General features: G+C 36.7%; 1 protein-coding gene and 1 long non-coding RNA gene across 5 annotated transcripts in view; both read left to right on the forward strand.

The window, feature by feature from the left end:
- LOC123864263 (ecdysone-induced protein 74EF) overlaps window positions 1-21357 on the forward strand; it is a 278255-nt gene that overhangs the window by 125177 nt on the left and 131721 nt on the right. The gene's annotated exons all lie outside the window — the stretch shown is intronic.
- Window positions 788-20023, forward strand: LOC123864280. The gene is made up of 3 exons (XR_006795745.1): window positions 788-867; window positions 17756-17758; window positions 20014-20023. It is a non-coding gene; the product is annotated as an uncharacterized LOC123864280 (long non-coding RNA).

Raw genomic sequence — 21357 nt, forward strand, 5'->3', positions numbered from 1 at the left:
CGTCACCATAGCCTAATATATGACATATCGTCGATTCGGGATCAAACCGAGAGTTCTTTTAGTTCACTCTGACGCGTCGTGACGATCGCAATCACCTCTGATTAGTCGACTCTCTACTCGACCCAATATTGGGTGAAATGCAACAAGCAACAAGATTGCCACAAATTCAGCCAATCACAACGATTGTGATTGTAGCAATCATTGATGCAGCTTTCCGTAATCGACTAGCAAATCCTGCAGCCACGTGCAAGTTCATCCACGTTTATTAACGTTTTTACTGAAGCAACGATATTCAGGAGGCACCTGATAATAGGGACTTAATCAGGCCCAGATATGTTGCTATTGACCGAATTGGGTCAGACCTCATGAATTTTAATGGTAGGTACTAGGTAGATCTAGTTTTCAGTTTTACTACAACAACTGTTGCGTTAGGCTTAGTTGACATTGTTAGGTGATTTTTCTATGAACTTCTATTCTTTCTACTTCCATTGTACATGTTACCTATACAAATTATATTTTATGCATTATACTGTTAAAGATAAACTCAGTTTATATAATTTAATTTACTTTTAATTAACTTCTCAATTATTTTACAAGTATCGACATTATTAAGCCTCATCAGAGAGTCCATAGAGTCAACCAAACCATAGACTCCTAGACAACTGTCATGGTGCTTTAGAATGTGTAGACTATCAGTAAATCTACCTAACAATATTTGGAGCGGAGTGGAGAGGAGCGGGCCGTAAATTTGCCAATCACAGTGCATGAAACCCCAACCCCGCATCGGTGGAAATTATGTGATTGACCAATTCATGGTCCGCTCCGCTCCACTCTGCCCAGCTCCGCGTCAATGGAAACGCATCCTTAGTTTGTCCCTGCCTTATCGATTTAAATGTATATTCAGATGTATTGGTATAACGGATCCATGAATGTTAAACTTCTAAATATGCAGTCATTGAACCAATTTCATATTATGAGGGTTGTAGAAATTGTTTTATTCGTAAATACTAAATAGGTACTAAACACTTACAATGCTGAAATTTCATTTTTAATATTATTTACATTCCTTTTCACAAGTTCCCAAAAAATAATAAGTAAGTAACTAAAAAAAAATTACCGAATTCAAAAATGTACTGAAATATTTTTAATACTACTTTGCAACTTATTTAAAAAAAACAAGCTTTAAAAGTCAGCGTCAAACCAAACAGCTGAAAAAACGAGCAGCGAAAAATAAAAATGAAAAGCATTATGAGCTTTCATATAACGTTATTGAAAAAAAACCAACGTTTTAGATATAATGACCGCCAAAATTTTTAGAAACGTGCATGACTACGGAACCCTATTTTATGCTGTTCTGACACGTACTTGACTACTTTTTTCCTAACTTCCCAAATCGATAATTACCACAAGATATAGACGCCACCGTATCGTTAAAAATGACGGGTCATTAATAAAGTAGGAACCAGTCGTGTCATTACCGTAAAATCGAGAACCTGTACAACTATTAGCTGTTAGAGTACCGTGGAGGTAAATTGCGAACCACCTGTGAATTTTATTACAGACTAGCTGATGCCTGCGACTTCATCTGTGTAGATTAAGGTTGTAAACTCTAGAGGAAACTATGGTTTTTAGAGATAAAAGATCGTACAAGATAATATTACACTATGAATATTTTTTTTTGCAATTTGCATGCAGGTTATTTTAAAATACGCTATCTTGTATTTTTATTCCTTGTTATAGTGGCAATAGAAGTACCTACATACTCTGTGAAATTTTCAACTCTCTATCTATTAGGCCCGGTTTCCACCAAACTGGGTGGTGATGTGTTCTGTCGACCAATCCGATTCTTAATCGATGACGTGAAAAATTAACACGTCATCTTTGAAAATATTGATTATTCGACTGAACACATCTCCTCTCCGCTCCTCTACGCTCCTCTCCGCTCCGCTTAGGTGGAAACCGCCGGGCCTCACGGTTCATGAAATACAGCCCGCTGACGGACAGCGGAGACTTATTAATAGGTTCTTGACTCATGTTGGTCCCGTCGGGTACTGAACCCAAAAAATGGCCACTATAAACGCTACAGAACCCGCTACACTAAGCAATCAAGCACGTGGCGTTTGTTTTTGTATTGGCGTGAACCCTGCACGGTCTATTAGCCCGGCGTCACGCCCATGGGTGTCAGAATGCCCCACGAATTTCACGCTAACCAATTATTATGAATTTTAGTGACGTTGTTTTCTACTTTATCCTAGTTTTTGTTGCGAAGTAAACTGTGATCCTTCTGTTTTTGCTTGAATAATTTTTTACAATATTCTAACAACAATATTTCGTCATTTTATGTAATAAAAAACTGGTACATACCACAATTAATTTGTTGTGTTTAACTGCCGAAATTAAATGTCTTTAATCCATGGAACAAGCTTAAAATCTAATAAACATTTGTCACATAAAATATTATACGTAGTTATTACGTACCTAAATAGCCAAATTCATAGTACTGTAGCTTTATAAACTTTTTAGTACTAATTGTTTTATTCTCGAAAGTTTATTGGAATAAATTAACTCATTCACTTTAGCGTTTGGTACCATTTACCATCAATATGTATGGAAAATTGTTTTTAAAGATCCCGTGGGAACTGGTTGATTTTCCGGGATAAAATGCCTATGTCAATTACAGGGACGCAAGCTACCTCGGTAACGAATTTCATATAAATCAGTTAAGTGGATGAGTTTTTAGGAATCCCCTGGGAACTCTTTAATTTTCTGGGATAAAAAGTAGCCTATGTTCGTCCCCGGGACATAAGCTAACCCTGTACTAAATTTTGTCAGAATCGGTTAAGCTGTTGGGCTGTGAAAAGGTAGCAGACAGATAGACAGACAGACAGACACACTTTCGCATTTATAATATTAGTATAGAAGTATAGATGAGTTGTATGTAGTGTCTAACGTTTGTATTTTTATATGGTTCCTGAAAAATATATCAGAAATCTGAGATACTTTTTATTATGTGACCTAAAAACTTGTATTGTATTCAGGAAAAAGATAAATTCCCCGTCAGTTTGAAGTCCGCCTTTATTGTGTTATACGTTACACCTATTTTTTTCTTGTTATGCTAAAATAAATGAACCGTTTTGAAAAATACTTTCTATGTGTAGATGACGACATTTTGTTTTTAACCCCCGACCCAAAAAGAGGGGTGTTATAATTTTGACGTGTGTATCTGTCTGTGGCATCGTAGCTCCTAAACTAATGAACCGACTTCAATCTAGTTTTTTTGTTTGAAAGGTGGCTTGATCGAGAGTGTTCTTAGCTATAATCCAAGAAAATCGGTTCAGCCGTTTGAAAGTTATCAGCTCTTTTCTATTTACTGTAACCTTCACTTGTCGGGTGTTATAAATTTTTAATTTACACTTGTAATATGTATTATTATAATTTAGTTCAGTCTTTTAATATTGTATTTTTTTTCTTTTTCAGGTAAGTTATATGTTGATGTCACCTCCAGGTTGAGTAAGTAAAAATTATAATATTTGCAGTAAGTAATAATAATATTTTATTTGTACTCTCACGGGTCGAAGCCCAAAGCTTGTGCGGGGATATTATGTAGAGGCTTAACGAGAGATTAATCTAAATTTTGAGATTGATAATAATATTTTATTAATGCAACGTAAATAATATAATATATTACATTGCGTTTACTTGACAAACATCTTCGTACACCTATCAAATCTCTACCTATACTTTTATTTAGATACTTATTTACTTATTGACTTATGTAATACTTACACATGATACTGGCGCGCTATAACAGTCTATATGGAAAGATTAGGTACGTTTGGAATTACATAGGTAGATAGAAAGATTTTATTTCAAAAACAGAGCCTATCTACCTATAAAAATGGATGTAAACTTTAAACTATACATACAAAATGGGCCGTATTACTATAGAGAAATCTCTACTAGATAAAGTGTGTAGAACAAAATTACTGTACATACCTACTTAGTTTGAAATGAAAACCGAATGCGAGCAAAGGAGCTTGAATTTTTCATTAATCTCTTATAGCTAGGTATAAAACAGAACCGTGACTGACTAAGAGACAATAATGCACAACCGAAACTGGCGGATTTTGGATTTTTTAATGTAGGTTTTCTCTAAAAAAAAATAGTGATTTTGAGAAATGGTAATGGGATCCTTAAAAATCTAAATCCACGCGGACAAATTCGCGGGGCTTAGCTAGTCGCTTATAATTTCACTAAAGTCGAGTTTTTAGTAACCAAATAATTTTTAACTGAGGAATAAACAGGTTTTGTCAGTTTTTGTAGGTATAGCAAATCTGTTAAAACTCAAAACAATTTTATGGGGAAACTAGATGTACGCCTAGGAGGGGAAACTAGAATTTTGACTTCGTCCGCGTGGATTTAGGTTTTTTAAAAATCCCGTAGGAACTCTTTGATTTTCCGAGATGAAAAGTAGTTATACCCTTACCCGGGATGTAAGCTTTGATGAAATTTTATACCAAATTTCATCAAAATTAGTATGGATTTTGGGCCTCGCTTTACAATCCCATACAATTATTTTGGCATTTTTTTTTTTCATAATATACACAGGTGTATCACAAAGGCAACTAATTAAGAGTAAAGTTATTCATGAATTCAGTCACCCTGGTTACTTGTGAATACCGGGGAACATTCTAGAGCGGTGATAAGCAGGACCTACTTTCAGCGGTAGTAGAACGCGGCTTAGCAATCATACAGATCACACCGTACTTATAAATATCTAACAGTTGCGGAGAGCGAGCGCTGCTTAGCGTAACTCTGACCGGGCTCTGCTTCTCTCTCAAAAAATTACTTTTTAGTAGGAGTCTATGTTGTACAGATGACCTATTTTAGATCTAGTTCTAGCGGTTTGGGTTTATGTAAGTAAGTTTCTTGTATTTCTTTTTTTTTTTTTGAAAATCACACTATCACACTAATATTATAAAGGCGAAAGTTTGTGTGTGTGTGTGTGTGTGTGTATGTTTGTTACTCCTTCACGCAAAAACTACTGGACGGATTTGGCTGAAATTTGAAATGGAGATAGATAATAGATAATGTCCTGGATTAGCACATAGGCTACTTTTTACCCCGGAAAATCAAAGAGTTCCCACGGGATTTTGAAAAACCTAAATCCACGCGGACGAAGTCAAAAAAAACTTCCCATGACCCCACTTTCTTGGTTATATGGGTCGAATCGTGAGAAAGCCCCCCCGGTACAGGGTCATCGTCGTCGTCACTTACCACGAGATAGAAGGCGTGGGACGACTGTACCTCTGTTCACACCGTGGCACCGCGGTCGTTATGTAACGCGACACTAGTCGCGCGTCGCAGCGCTGCCGCAGATTTGCCGCGCGACCCTGACACAGATACGCGCGCCAACTGCCAACTCACAAGTGCACTGTACTCGCGGCTCGGCGAATAAAAGTGAAATTCGATTGACGTGTTCCTATACCCTGTTGTTCTATACAGTTACTATAGTATACTACGAGGTTTAGCGCCATGCGATTTTAGGATTCCGTACGTCAAAAGAAAAATGGAACTCTTATAGGATCACTTTGTTATCTGTCTGTCTGTGTCTGTCCATCCGTCGTGGCTGTCAAGAAAACCTATAGGGTATTTTCTGTTGACCTAGAATCTTGAAATTTGGCAGGTAGGTCGGTCATAAAGCACAAGTAAAGGAATAAATCCGAAAACAGCGAATTTGTGGTTAATGTTTCAAGTTTCAAAGTAAGATAACTAAGATATATATAAGATTACGACTTGGTTCGCGTAAAGGTATAAGGATACAAGTTTTTAAAAATCCCAAATCCAAAATTTAATATGGCATTTATGCAGTTGGCCAATTTTTGCTTGATAAGAAAAGAATTGACCATCAGTTCGGAAAGCAGGTTCTACTGATTATAACCAGCTAGAAACTCAGCAGTTCTCTTTATCGCTTAATTTGCTGATTAATTAAATATTTTAAATTGATGTTTCAGTGACGAGTTTTGTTATAAAAGGTTGAAACCCTCTGAGGTCCATAACTTTAAAAACTCCTTTCCTAAGTACCTCTAGGTCCTAGATAAGTACGCTAACCTAGCCACAGAGAAAAACATAAACGTTAGAGGACGTAGCCTCAAAGGTTCGATCACTTATCGACCTTAGTGCCTTATCGTGGAATTAATTTTGCTAAACTATGATAGATTTATTACCTTTTCTACCAGATATACTTACTGTTAACGATTCAAGAATCTATCACCGGTTCTGATAAAAAATTCTACTGAGAAGAGCTAGCAAGAAACTCAGCAGTTACTTGACTTCCTATTACGGTTTAGTTTACCGATTTTTACCGATTTTAACGGTTGATTTTTCAATCGTCAAATAACTTTTATTTGTGGAGTAAATTTGAGGTTTTGACAGTTTTTGTATAGGAAATCGGTCGAAACGCCAAAATTTCTTAGATAAAAGTTATTTGACAGTTAAAAGATCGGCCCTAGTCGGATAAAATTGACCTATGAATTTCATAATTGTAAGAACTGCTCTCATACGAGTAAGTAGCCCTTTCAGCTCACAGGCAAAATATTGGTCTTTGTATTTTCTAGTTTTAAGTTTAGTTGTTGGTATGTAGTAAATTGAATTTTTATTTTTATACTTTATTGTGATTTGGTTTAGCTGAATAAACTTTCATTTATTATTTATTTATTTATTTATTTAAGTACTCTGGGGATCTCTTAGCCCTATACAGGGTGTTTGGTAATTAGTATATAATGACGACACGAACCCATGCTACTTTGATCTGATAAACACAATGCTGAAGTATAAGGACGAAATAAAATTATAATAAAAATTTCCATACAAAATTTAAAAAAAAAATTATATCAGAGTTTTCATGACCCTAACGTGCCCTAACTCACTTAGATCGTTGGCCATCTTTAGATAGGCCGAGGCCAATGATCTCAGTGAGTTAGGGCACATTAGGGCCATGAAAACTTGGTCATAAAAAAATTAAAATTTTGTATGGAAATTTTTATAATTTTATTTCGTCATTATACTTCAGCATTGTGTTTATCAGATCAAAGTAGCATGGGTACGTGTCGTCATTACATACTAATTACCAAACACCCTGTATAAGTGCGCTATTCTAACCACAGAGAAAAACATAAGCGTTAGAGGACGTAACCTCAAAGGTTCGATCACTTATCGACCTCACTGTCTTATCGCCTTCACCGTGGAATTAATTTTGCTAAACTGCGATAGATTTATTACCTGACACACTTACAATCGACGATTCGCAAGAGTTTGATAAGCCTATTTGAATTCGACGTTAACGAAGCCCAGATCAAAAGTCAAAAACCGGACAAGTGCGAGTTTTTGTTGCACAATCAGTGTTCCGTAATACAAAAACTCCTTACCGCTATAATCAAAATCAAAAATTGTTACAAAGTTAGACTTATTTAAAGTTTGAACCAAGTTTATTCTAAATTTTCTAATATCGTTTTATCGTAAGAATACTTTCGTTAGTTTTTTTGAGAAAGGGCAGTCTTGTTTTTAAAAATTTTAACCATCATTTTGTTCAATTAGAAACAGAAAAATCTATGACTTTATATTAATTATATATTATTATTACCTATACGTAATTAAAGTATATGATAAACAAAACATAAAAAAAAATTAAAAAAAACCTTATAGGAATATTAAATATTTTTTCAAAAAATATAGGTACTTGTTATGATTTTTAATAAAACCTCGTCAACGAATTGCAGTTTTTTTACTTTTGAGTGCGGAACTCTAAAAATCCCAGTAATAAATCTTAAATATCACGAAAATATCGCATGTCAATGCACATAAAATGATTAACATACAAATCGTGTATAGTCACAAATCTGCGAGCCCGCCTGCCCATACACGGCCACACAAGGTTGATCCTTTCCATCAAGCAGTGTCACTAATATAAACCTAATGTTCTAAAGCCTGCTCGAAACCTAAATACCAGGGCACCATATAAGCACATTATTAATATGGATTCGTAAATCTTTGAATAGGTTTTGCTTAATCTAGAAATAACTTTGACTTACGAATTTTAACTCAAAAGTAATTCTTGTTTAAAACTTAAACAAGTGTAAATTAAAAATTTATAACACCCCCGACAAGTGAAGGTTACAGTAACTAGAAAAGACCGAAAAGACCTGATAACTTTCAAACGGCTGAACTGATTTTCTTGGACTATTCCGCGCCTACGACCTAAAGTATCTGAGTTTTGCAAAACATTATTTTCAAATAAATAATTATGTATTTAGGCAACGTCCATCTTGACAGCTTGACATTTGTCAATTGACATAATATTATGAACCTAACGGTTATCTAACCTTCTTTTCTAGAAGAAAACTAGAAAAGAGCTGATAACTCTTAAACGGCTGAACCAATTTTTTTGGATTATAGCTAAGAACACTTTCGATCAAGCCACCTTTCAAACAAAAAAAACTAAATTAAAATCGGTTCATTCGTTTAGGCGCTACGATGCCACAGACAGATACACAGATACACAGATACAAACGTCAAACTTATAACACCCCTCTTTTTGGGTCGGAGGTTAATAAAATGACAGAATCTCTAGGTGCTGTCTAACTTATGCTCGCACGACACTTTCAAACTCCTATTTTACCCCCTTTGGGGTTGAATTTTCAAAAATTTTAAAAGCTACTACCGGCATGCCAAACAACCCGATCCATCCAGTACCTAAGCAGTTTGATCTGTACGTTCATAGATCAGTCGGTCAGTCAGTCATCTTTTCCTTGTGTGATTCCAGTACAGGCAGTACTTATGGAATCACACCCATCTATTGTGCCTCTTCAAGCCGATCACACTAATATTATAAAGGCGAAAGTTTGTATGTGTGTGTGTGTGTGTGTGTGTGTGTGTGTATGTTTGTTACTCCTTCACGCAAAAACTACTGGACGGATTTGGCTGAAATTCGGAATGGAGATAGATAATATCCTGGATTAGCACATAGGCCACTTTTTATCCCGGAAAACAAAAGAGTTCCCACGGGATTTCGAAAAACCTAGATCCACGCGGACAAAGTCGCGGGCGTCAGCTAGTTGAGAATATATTTCTATAGCTATTTCATTGCGCCACGGTTGTTTCGATAACAGTTGAGTGGCAAAGTAAATATTTTCCTCAATTGCATAAATGAAAGCCTAAAAAATTCATGTTGATTCAAAAAACTTGAATCTATGCAACAGTGTCCATAATCAAAACGTCGCGGTTACCAAAGAGATTCCTTGAACTAAAAGGTAGAGTTGCTATTTATAACAAAAATATACCAAAAATAACTAATATACTCTATAAACTATCGCTCTTGAGCCTATAGACTACAGAAACTATAGTTAATATCTTCTTTCGAGAACTTTTCGAGCAATTCTCTTGTTTGTTTTTGACCGTTTTGAGGTGTATCCTGCCTGTTACAACTATAAAGTTTATATTATATTCTCGCAATTCACATACGCAGCTGACCAAGATCTGCTTTTGCACACTTGAAGAGGGACTTGAGACTTTTACACCTTTACTAGTTGACTGTTTGAAACTAAAGCAAAAGTAGCCAACAGGCCCTTTTTTTAGACTCGTGTTTTGACCATTTGGTCTATCCGTTACTAGCATAAGGTTAATAATATCTTAATTATATTAAGGTAATCACAACTTACATAATATGTGGCTAGCGAAGATCTAAAGAACGTTCTACACCCGTTGCAATGTTTGCCTGTAAAGTGAGAATTAGCCAAATAGCTCCTTCTCTAGACTCGTGTTTTGGCCATTTGTCCTGTCTGTTACTATTATAAAGTGTGCATATCTTTGCTGTTCACATACGCGGCTGGCCAAGGTCTGGTTTCGCAACGCACGGAGAGCAGTATGTCCGGTTGGCAAGTGTGCTGACTGTTGCATGTGCTACGGTATATTCGTTTTTGTATATACCGTTTTGAATAACTTTACCTATTTATAAATATTCCGCTGGAGGTCTTGTTTGAATTTTGAATGCATTTGCACTTTCAATACATCGTATATGACGGTAGATAACGTTTATTATTAGATATCGAATAAAAAGTAGTAGAAATTGGTCAAGTGCGAATCGGACTCGCATACGAAGGGTCCCGTACCATCGTACAAGAATCACTTTAAATTTTTTTAATTTTCGTGGCTGCCATTTTGAAATTTTTATTATTTTGCCTGTACACACACACATTCAACACACATACAACACACTTTGTTTGTTTGTTGTGACTATAACGTCTTAAAAAATTGAAAAGAGCAACCGCCGAGTTTCTTGCTGGTTCTTCTCGGTAGGAACGGCATTCCGAACCAGTGGTAAATTATTTGACGATTCAAAAGCACTTGTAAAAGTCTATTTGAATAAAAATGTATTCTATTCTTATTGCTCAAATATAAAGTTTGAGAAATAATACGTTGTAGCCGAAAACAAGCGATTTGTTGTTATAGCGCACATTCTGTGACAACTCTACCTATATCTAACGGTTCACAAGAAACAGCCCACTAATAGACAGATGGACGGACGGACAGCGGGGCCTTAGTACCTAATAGGGTTCCATTGGCATCCTAGAGTACGGAACCCTAATTACACTAAGTTCAATAAAACATTAGTAATTTAGAGGTCATTCCATAAGAGACCGCCTTTCAAATTCGTTCCATGTACGTTACATAACGCATGTGTAGATATGTGCGTAGCTATGTACGTACATACAGCCTGCGTCCTGTCCCACATAGTGAGGTGAACCGGTCAACCGGTGTACACTAAACACCGTACCTAATACTACCATACCTACTTTACCTATTAGTTACATATTGGTACTGATTCTGAGCAAAACTAAATTTTAGAGTATTCGCATCCTCTTCTCACCAATGTAATATGAAAAGGACCAGTTTGTCAATTTTTCTATTTTGAATTTAATTTAGAGCGTCAAAGCCTTCGTGGCTTTAGCTGCCAGTATCTATCCTACTGTTTTGTAGCGTGCACTAAAATTTATAGTCTTTAAATGTAAATTTCATGTTCCGTCTTTTTTCAGCAATACTATAAAGAAAAAGATGCAGATATACTCTAGTTTAGGGAAAAAAGAGTAGAATAGATCAGCTACGTATTTATTTATTTTTATTTCATTTTATTTGGCTAACCAACAACTTTTATGCATGACAAATATTTACAAAAATATAATAACTTAAAACTAAAACACGCATCGTATATAAACGTTTATAAATGGCTAGAACAGTATAGTAGTATAGTAGTCCCGTTCAAGTATCTATAAATAAAATGAAATTAGCGTTAAACCCTAGCACATACGCCCTGTTTGCAACTCGAAAAACCTTTTTTCACACGCTAAAGCCTTAGAGCATACGAACTATTTCTATCCACACAAAAAATCCCGTTTCGCAACAACATCCAGACCCAATAATAGTAATAATATCATACAAATAAACATAAATACAGTATTTCCACCGAAGCACCGATATGGCAAATCATTTTTTTTACAGCGATTAGACTAAAAAGGAGCGCATTCGTGTCGCCGTCGCTAGCTGATTCCATGACAAATTAGCCGCAAAAAACAACCTTACGCCTCACGTAATAGAGTACAATGAAACTGCATCTATGCAATTGATTAACCAACTTATTCGTATCGACGATTTGCACGAATTTCAATCTTGTGACTAAAGACATAAGGTTGTTTTTGTGTGAATATAGAAGTTGGCAGAGAATCTAGGGCAAACGCCTTGAGAGTTGCATTTACATGGGTCGACCTCCGTGGGTCACTGATCTCTGTCCTTAGTCGGATTGCGGAGTGGTTTCCTTCCTTCCCATCTATACATAGATAATTTAAAAAAACTACTATTTTATAACAGTTATTAGGTTGTTAGAGGGGATTTAAATATTTCGCGAGCATTATGTAGGTATATTGAATTCGGAAGTCAGTCGTTGCGTCATGTGGTAGCTGTGCTGTAGGTTTTTTCCTCAAGTTCGTAAGGCCTCGGTTTGGATTGGAAATATGCTAAACTTTTTAAAAAAAGCTTAACATGAATTTAATTCTTTTATTTCATATTCTTCAATATTCCATAATATTTTAATGTATATTTTTTATTGATTTTTTCTGTAATTAATACCTAATTAAGAATCAATTTATGCCGTTTTTTTTTAAAATATATTTGGGTGGGAATAGTATTTTATAAATATTTAAAGGTCTGTCAAAATATAAAGTTCAAAAAATATATAATTAGATGATGCGTGACTTTGCATTTGCGTGGATTTAGGTTTTCTTAAAATCCCGCGGGAACTTTTTGATTTTCCCGAATAAGAATTAGTAGCTTATATCTTCTGGATGCAAAGTAGGTACCTAGTTACGGTTCACCTTTCATTAAAATCGATTAAAGATATACTGATAGACAAAACCCTTTCGCATTTATAATTAGTACGGATATGCATTTTGGGGCTTCATTATTTTCAGTAATTATCCAATACTACATCATATTTGGTATCTGGTACATATTTTTATTAATAGAACTTTACCACGTCAACTTCAATAATTATTTCACTGCATTTCTCAATTATACCTTTCGATAACTATCGTTTCTTCGACTAACTAACGTTTCTTCGACTAACTAACGTTTTAATACAGTTTTCCTCTTAATACTAAGAAAATATGATGAAAAAAAAAAACATAACTACATTTTGTGAACAACGGAAAATCTTTTAGGTCACATGAAGTCCATGTACCTACCTATTATATAACTTTTCTACTTTTTCTTCTCAGAAGTCTACCCATCTAGCCTGCTAGGTACAACTTTCGTGACTTGCAAGCTTGTTCAGGTTTTAAAGCTTCGATAAGGCATCTTAATACCTACTACCTAGCTAGTACCTACTTTGATGCATTGGCGTACGTTTTATAAGTTCTTTCACCCTTTGGTTATGTTGATTTTGTTCTAGCTTTTATGCTTTACGACCTAAGAAATATAGTCTAGAATGCAATCTTTTAAAAGCCTTTTTGAATCTTTAAAGTTCTGTCGGTCGGTAACTAGTACATGCACCACTCGTATAGATGTTATCACAATATAATCATCATTTCACTCTGCTGTCCACTGCTGAACAAAGGCTTTTGCCAAAGAGCGCCACCACACCCGGTCCTCAGGGTTTCTCATCCAGCTACTTCCCGCCAGCCTCTTTGTATCGTTGGTCTATGCTAGAGGGCACTTCACACTACTAAGATCTACAAAATTCTAGAGCATGTCTACAAAATTTCATAGACTTAAGATGATAAAAATATCAAACTTCGTTTGTATGGAGTGCGCTCGGAAATCACTTCTCTTAAGTTTTGAAATGTATCTTTGCTGTCTTTGTATTACACAATTAGGTTGTAGTAAATGTAAAGGCTTTATTTGAAGTTTTTAAGCAAAGCAGGGCGTGACTACTAGTTTTGATCGGTAGTCAGTTTGGAAGTGCATCGCATGCGAGTGGAGTGCACTATCATTGCGCAGATATTATTAACAGCAGCGACGTTTTCCTTTACCGCGACCCGCGCTAACATAGTGTGGACATACCCAATTATATTTTCAAAAAAAAAAACTGAGCCCAAGCATACCCTCTACATGGATGAATTTGCGATCTATCCATCCGTCTGATAGAGCCTTCCTAACCTTATAAAAGAATTAGATGATAGCCGCGATTTCGTCCGCTTGGATATAGGTTTTTTAATCCCGTGAGAGCACTTTGGTTTTCTGATATAAAAAGTAGTCTATATGGTTAGTCAATGTGTAAACTATCTCCATGCCAAATCTCAGCCAAATCCGTCCAGTACTTTTGGTGTGACCGTGTGAAAGAGTAACAAACACACATACACATACATAAATTTATTTATGTGTCTGTGGACCAGTGTGGATTATATCAGAGTGGATTTACGTTGTCAAAAATCCCGTGGTGACCCTTAACTTTCCGGGATAAAAAGTAGCTTATGTCACTTTCCAGGTCTTCAAATATTATATCCATGTAAAAAATCAGGTCAATTCGTTGCTACGCTGTAGCGTGACTGAACGACAAACCAACAAAAAACACTGTCATTTGTATAAGTGATTTCGATGCATACCTAATATAGTGTAATTTAATAAATCTACCTATTATAGAGCGGCCGTTTTCAGTATATGTTTTTGAAATCTGTCAGTCACGTATAAACAACTAGAGGATGCCGCAACTTCGTCTGCGTGGATTTAGATTTTCATAGATCCCGTGGGAATTGTTTGATTTTCCGGGATAAAATGTAGCTTATGTCCGTCCCCGGGATATACGCTAACCCTGTACCAAATTTCGTCGGAATCGGATACACTGTTGGGCCGTGGAAAGGTAGCAGACAGCTAGATAGACAGACAGATAGACAGACAGTCAGACATACTTTCGCATTTATAATATTAGTATGGATAATGTGTGCGAGAGATCACACAATATTATTAAAACGCATACTGAAAACTGCCGCATAATAATTGTTAAAAAAACTTAAAGCACCTCCACATATTTCAATCGATCTGACGTCAGGCCATCGTAGTTGCAATGACCCACATAGCGGGTTCGACACCCGACTGAGGTCGTCTTCGCCAATCTGGTTAATCTGCACTGTTGAACGATAGTTTCCATTACTTTTTGTTTCACTTGACAACAAACTTTTAACATTTTTTATTTCGTGATTTGGTAAATGTATACTTATAATAATTGAAGAAAATAACTCATATTTCATACTACATAAATAATACTTACTTACCTTCCTGAAATATTATTGAAATCTTTAAAGTTTTTAAGACTATATAGGTCTATACCAGGCAAGTGCGCCCCATCTTAGGCTGCATCATCACTTGCCACCAGGTCTGAACTTTGATTGCAGACAAGGGCTAGTCTACAATTTAAATAAAAAAACCAGCCAAGTGCAAGTCAGGTTCACGCACCGAGGGTTCCGTATTCGGGTATTTATTCCGACATTTGGCACGATAAATCAAAAACAATTAGGCACAAAAATAAATAAAAATCTGTTTTAGAATGACAGGTAAAGCGCTTTCAAATGATACCCTACTTGGTATAGCTATCTTACTTTGAAAATTGAAAATACAAATTATTTGTTTATGAACACATTAAAAATTTTTGTGATGTGACCACAAACTCACGGTTTTCGGATTTTCCCTTTACTTGTGTTATAAGACTGCCCAATTTTATGATTCTAGGTCAACAGAAGTACTCTATAGGTTTTCTTGACAGATACAACAGATGGACAGACAGACAGACAACAAAGTGACCCCATAAGGATTCCGTTTTTTTTCCTTTTTCAGCTACGGAACCCTAAAAAGTGGTACAGCCTTTCCAGGTTAGCCCGCCTCCATCTCAGACTGCATCATCACTTACTACCAGGTGAGATTGCAGTCAAGGGCTAACTTGTATCTGAATAAAAAAAAACATTCGTATACGAATGATTTTAATGTAATTCGCCTCACAGCTCCATACATTTCCAACTATCTGACGTCAAGCCATCGTAGTTGCAATGACCCAGATAGCGGGTTCGACACCCGACTGAGGTCGTCTTCGCCAATCTGGTTTATCTGTTGACGATAGTTTTAGCGAATCGCAAGGCCGTGGTGTTACTTCATTTTATCATTATTGCTGTTTAGCTAATCATTACGACTGTGATAGTACTCGTCGTTTTAATTAATTCAAGTGTTTGGTAAACTCAAGATAATTTAATAACCTGCCCCTGTTTTGCAATATTAGGTACCTACTTGTATAAAGACAACCTTTTACCCTTCTGAAAAGAGAAACTAAGTTTCTTGACGACTTTTCTCAATAGGATTTGCTTTTAGAACCGTTGGCATAAATACGACCAGAACTTTAATGTTCTTTGGATTGGATACATTTGAAAAAAACCGGCCAAGTGCGAGTCAGACTCGCGCACTGAGAGTTCCGTACTCGGGTATTTTTTACAACATTTTGCACAACAAATCAAAAACTATTATACATAAAAAAAAAAAATCTGTTTTAGAATGTACAGGTTAAGGCCTTTCATATGATACCCCACTTGGTATAGTTATCTTACTTTGAAAATTGAAACACATTTTAATTTTTTTTTTAATGAAGTAACCACAAATTCGCGGTTTTCAGATTTATTCCTGTACTTGTGCTATAAGACCTACCTACCTACCAAATTTCTTGATTCTAGGTCAACGGGAAGTACCTTATAGGTTTATTGACAGACAGACTGACAGACAGACAGACAACAAAGTGATCCTATAAGGGTTTCGTAATTCCTTTTGAGGTACGGAACCCTAAAAACCACTAAGGTTTACTATTGATGCGTTATAAACTAATTTCATTTTCCGCCATCTTTTTGCAGCCTGCTCGTTTTTCCGTGATTTCTCTAAAAGCTTATTTTTACCAAAGCTCCTAAAGTAGTAAACTGTTTTTAACCCCCGACCCAAAAAGAGGGGTGTTATAAGTTTGACGTGTGTATCTGTGTGTCTGTGTATCTGTGTATCTGTCTGTGGCATCGTAGCGCCTAAACGAATGAACCGATTTTAATTTACTTTTTTTTGTTTGAAAGGTGGCTTGATCGAGAGTGTTCTTAGCTATAATCCAAAAAAATTGGTTCAGCCGTTTAAAAGTTATCAGCTATTTTCTAGTTTTTTTGTAGAAAAGAAAGTTAGATAACCCTTAGGTTCATAATATTCAAGTGTCAATTGACAAATGTCAAGCTGTCAAGATGGACGTTGCCTAGATATACATAATTATTTATTTGAAAATGATTTGTCGGGGGTGTTGAAAATTTTTAATTTACACTTGTTATTAGTGTATTTTAACTCCATTCCAAAGGAGTAGCTTGACATAAGTAACAGTGAATTGTGGAGTGTGCTCGACCTTCCTCTAGCGGCGCTGATGTTTCGCAACACTTTGGTAACGTGTGTGCGAGTAGGTAGGCAACCGCCGCCGGTCCGGATACTATGAATATTAAAACATATACCAAGCGTCAATCAAAATTAAGTTTGTGCGCAGAATGACGTCAATAACCTATTTAGTTTTTTTTTTAATAGTATTGATGTTTGTGAAAGGGCTTTGAAGATTTTGTCCTAATTAGTAACACAGTTTTTAGCCAAAAATCCGAACTCAAAATCATTTATTCAAAGTAGGTACTATTGTACTACTTTCGATAGTCAGAATTGTTAGATTTGTAAGACGATATAGTGGTGATAAATAATTACGTAAACGAAGGTTCCAAACGCAACCTGGTCTGAGAAGAAACCCGCAACAAACTCAGCTAATTTATTTATTTAAGCAACTTTATCGCGTCTATCTAAATATACAAAAGGAAAAGGATTTTTTTTTTTAAATTCAACCCCTATGGGTGTAAGATAGGGGTTTTAAATTCACGTAGTCCGCGCGGACGAAATCACAGGAATAGGCTAGTAAAAGTATCTACTTACGAAGAATATGATAATTTAGTAAAACAAAGGACCTTATCGCAATCACAAAAGTGATCTCTTCCAGGCAACCCGTACTCTAGAACTTATAGAAACTTACGCACGTTTTTTGAGGTACGGGACCGTAAAAGCTTAGATTTATTTCTATTAGTATAAAGAGCATTTATTTACGAAGCGGGGTGGAATATTTCGTGTGAAGCATGAAGGTGTCTTTTCCCCAGGACATTTACCCCATAAAGCAAAGTGCGTCGGCTAGAGCCTATACCCGGGATCGATCATGGGCGTCCTCTAGACGCCTCGTGCGTCGCCCCGGCGGCGGCGCCCTTGCCCTCCTGGTGCATAGAGTTTACTAGCATTGGGTAATTGAGCCCAATATCGAAATAGGCGAGTGACGACCTTCCTAGCGCCGCAGTCGCCTTATAAATGGGAGGTCCCGGGTTCCCCAGTATCGAAATAGAAATATAAATGTATTAGGACCTCTCTGGCGCGGTGGCGAGAGTTATGGTTTTATAAATAGAAGGTCCTGAATTACACTAATATTATAAAGGCGAAAGTTTGTATGTGTGTGTGTGTGTGTGTGTGTTGTGTATGTTTGTTACTCCTTCACGCAAAAACTACTGGACGGATTTGGCTGAAATTTGGAATGGAGATAGATAATTCAGAATATTATCTATCTCCATTCCAAATTTCAGCCAAATCCGTCCAGTAGTTTTTGCGTGAAGGAGTAACAAACATACACAACACACACACACACACACATACAAACATTCGCCTTTATAATATTAGTGTGATTAGCACATAGGCTACTTTTTATCCCGGAAAATCAAAGAGTTCCCATGGGATTTCAAAAACCTAAATCCACGCGGGCGAAGTCGCGGGCATCGGCTAGTCAAAATATAAATTTATAAAGGAAAAGCTGTCTGACTGACTGATCTATCAACGCACAGCTCAAACTACTGATCGGGCTGTACAGATCGGGCTGAAATTCGGCATGCACATAGCTATTATAACGTAGACATCCGCTAACAAAGAATTTTTGAAAATTCAACCCCTAAGGGGACAAAATAGGGATTTGAAATTTGAGAAGTGTACGCGGATGAAGTCGCGAGAATAAGCTAGTATATAAATGTAAGACGACCTCCCTTGCGCAGCAGTCGTCTTATAAATGAGAGGTCTTGAGTTCGATTTTCGGCAGAGGAAATTTAGGAATATATAATCCTGATGACCTTAAGAAGGTAGCGGGAAGTGGGTGGTATACTAATATAATAAATGCGACAGTGTGTCGGTCTGTCTGTTTACTAGTTTATCACGGCCCATACAATCATTTTTTATGAAAGTTGGTACATACTTAGCTTAAATCCCGAGGACGGAGGTTATACTTCTTGTTCCAAAAAATCACTAACGGTATAAAAAACAGCTGTTTAAAAAGCTCGAGGCAAAACCTTTACATATAATACAAATGTAGCTTAGCTAATCAGGAGTTTTACAATCTTTCAAATCTTTGATAGTTCGATAACAGAACTATTACCTACCCTCAGTTAAATATAGTGTTGTGTAGGGTTGAAGTGTTGGTCAATGACACTTCGGCCGTAGTCTGGAGGTCGGGAACCCGGGTGGTCGGCCGCCCGCCCTTGCAGGAAGGTCTAAAGTGCATTGGAGGTACACGCCTAAATTCTATTAATTCGGCCGTCTAGGTACAGTTTTGTTAGGAACGAGGTGGAAAATTTTACAGTTAGTTACTAAACAGTAAGAATTTGTTTTAGTTTAAGTTAGTTTATCGATTAATCGAAAGTCGAAGAGGCGATAGCCGAGTCGTTAGACATCCGGGCTTCAATCGGGGGCACGCGCCTCTAATTCTAGAGCCTCGATAGCTCAACGGTTGAGGAGCGGACTAACTTCCGAAAGGTCGGCGGTTCAAACCCCACCCGTTGCACTATTGTCGTACCCACTCCTGACACAAGCTTTACGCTTAATTGTAGGCCTACAACCTTCTCATTACAATGCTAACGAATTGTTAACCTCAACAGCCTATACTTATATATACAACTAGCTTATGCCCGACGAATTTAATTTTTAACCCTCGACCCAAAAAGAGGGGTGTTATAAGTTTGACGTGTGTATCTGTGTGTCTGTGGCATCGTAGCTCCTAAACTAATGAACAGATTTTAATTTAGTTTTTTTTTTGAAAAGTGGCTTGATCGAGAGTGTTCTTAGCTATAATCGAAGCAAATCGGTTCAGCCGTTTGAAAGTTATCAGCTCTTTTCTAGTTTTTTTATAGAGGTTTTTGTGGTCGGGGGTTTTTTAAATTTTGTGTTATAACTGTCAAACCTCGTGGTTTCAAGGGCCACACTTGAGTATAGAATAGTAAAGTACTAGAACTAAAATTTAGAGTCTTCAAATTAAAATTCATTTTCCGACCTTTTTTCAAGAGAAAAAGATGCAGATACTCTTAATTCAGTTTAGAGAAAAACATTAGCAAGACGGGTCACACTTTGGGTTAGGTATTCTGACCAATACGAGTTATTTACGTAACTCCAATAAATACAATTAAGCAATAGGCACCAGACGACACCGGTGCTTGGTGGCGGGTCGACAGCCGCCCTTGGTAGCGCCCTTGTCTTCCTGAGCGTTCACCTGCCCAGCCGGACTACACTCCCACACTATTTATCTGCCATCCATACTTATACTTGCGAAATTGTGTCTGTCTGTCTGCTACCTTTTCACGGCCCAACAGTGTGACCGATTCTGACGAAATTTGTTATATGGGCTAGCTTATATCCCGGGGACGGACATAGGCTACTTCTTATCCAGGAAAATCAAAGAGTTTCCACGGGATACCCAAAAACCCATCCGCTTAACCGATTTGTATGAAAGATACCGAGGTAGCTTGCGTCCCTGTAATTGACATAGGCATTTTATCCCGGAAAATCAAACAGATCCCACGGGATCTTTAAAAACCTAAATCCACACGGACGAAGTCGCGGGCATACTCTAGTTTTTAAATAATAGATAAACTATTGTCCACGTAGATTTAGGTTTTTAATGAACCCCGTGGAAAATATTGGGGTTACCAGGACAAAAAGTGATATTTTATTTCATTTTTGTTTATCAAACACACATTACAGACAATGGCAATAATACAATCGAGTAATACAAGCCATAAGTTATCACCCTATCAGCAATGCCGTGCCTGATGCAATGATTTATATGTTAGATGTTTTACATATTAGATGCTAAGTGGTAATTAGTGATCCAAATGTGATATAGGTAAACAAGTGATATTTAATTGCTTAAAACGCACATAACTTCAAAAGTCAGATGTGCTTGCGCCTCCCAACCTCTACGATAGAAGACCGAGGTCTTAACCATTAGGTATCACCGCTATGTAACTTATAGCTGAGTTTTATCTCAACACTCTAATCGCATGAACATCTAGAAGGCTTTGGAAGTTCAAGCTTAGTAGGTAGTAATCTGAGAGCGACGCACTTTCGACTTTCCGCCGGCCGGTCGTAGCACCGTAGCGTCCTCTACGCCGTAGCGCTTACCACATTTATTACATGAGCCATGTAATCCAGCTGCCTATATAGTCTGAGTGTAGGCTGTGTTATAAATTAACAGATTAGGCAGTGTGCTTTATTTATTGTGACCAGATAGAAACCAGATTATAATGTTGTACATAATTATAGCAACAGTCGAGTGCCCTTATATTTTTAACGCGGTTTTAAGTGATTTGCAGTTCTATTTTATTAAGAAAGGATATTGGGGATATGTAAACCCCTTAGTATAGCCCTAACAATCTATACTTCTAATGGAATTCATTCACAATACTTTAATCCTTTGTGAAT

This window comes from Maniola jurtina, chromosome 4, assembly GCF_905333055.1.
Source record: "Maniola jurtina chromosome 4, ilManJurt1.1, whole genome shotgun sequence".
NCBI lineage: Eukaryota > Metazoa > Arthropoda > Insecta > Lepidoptera > Nymphalidae > Maniola > Maniola jurtina.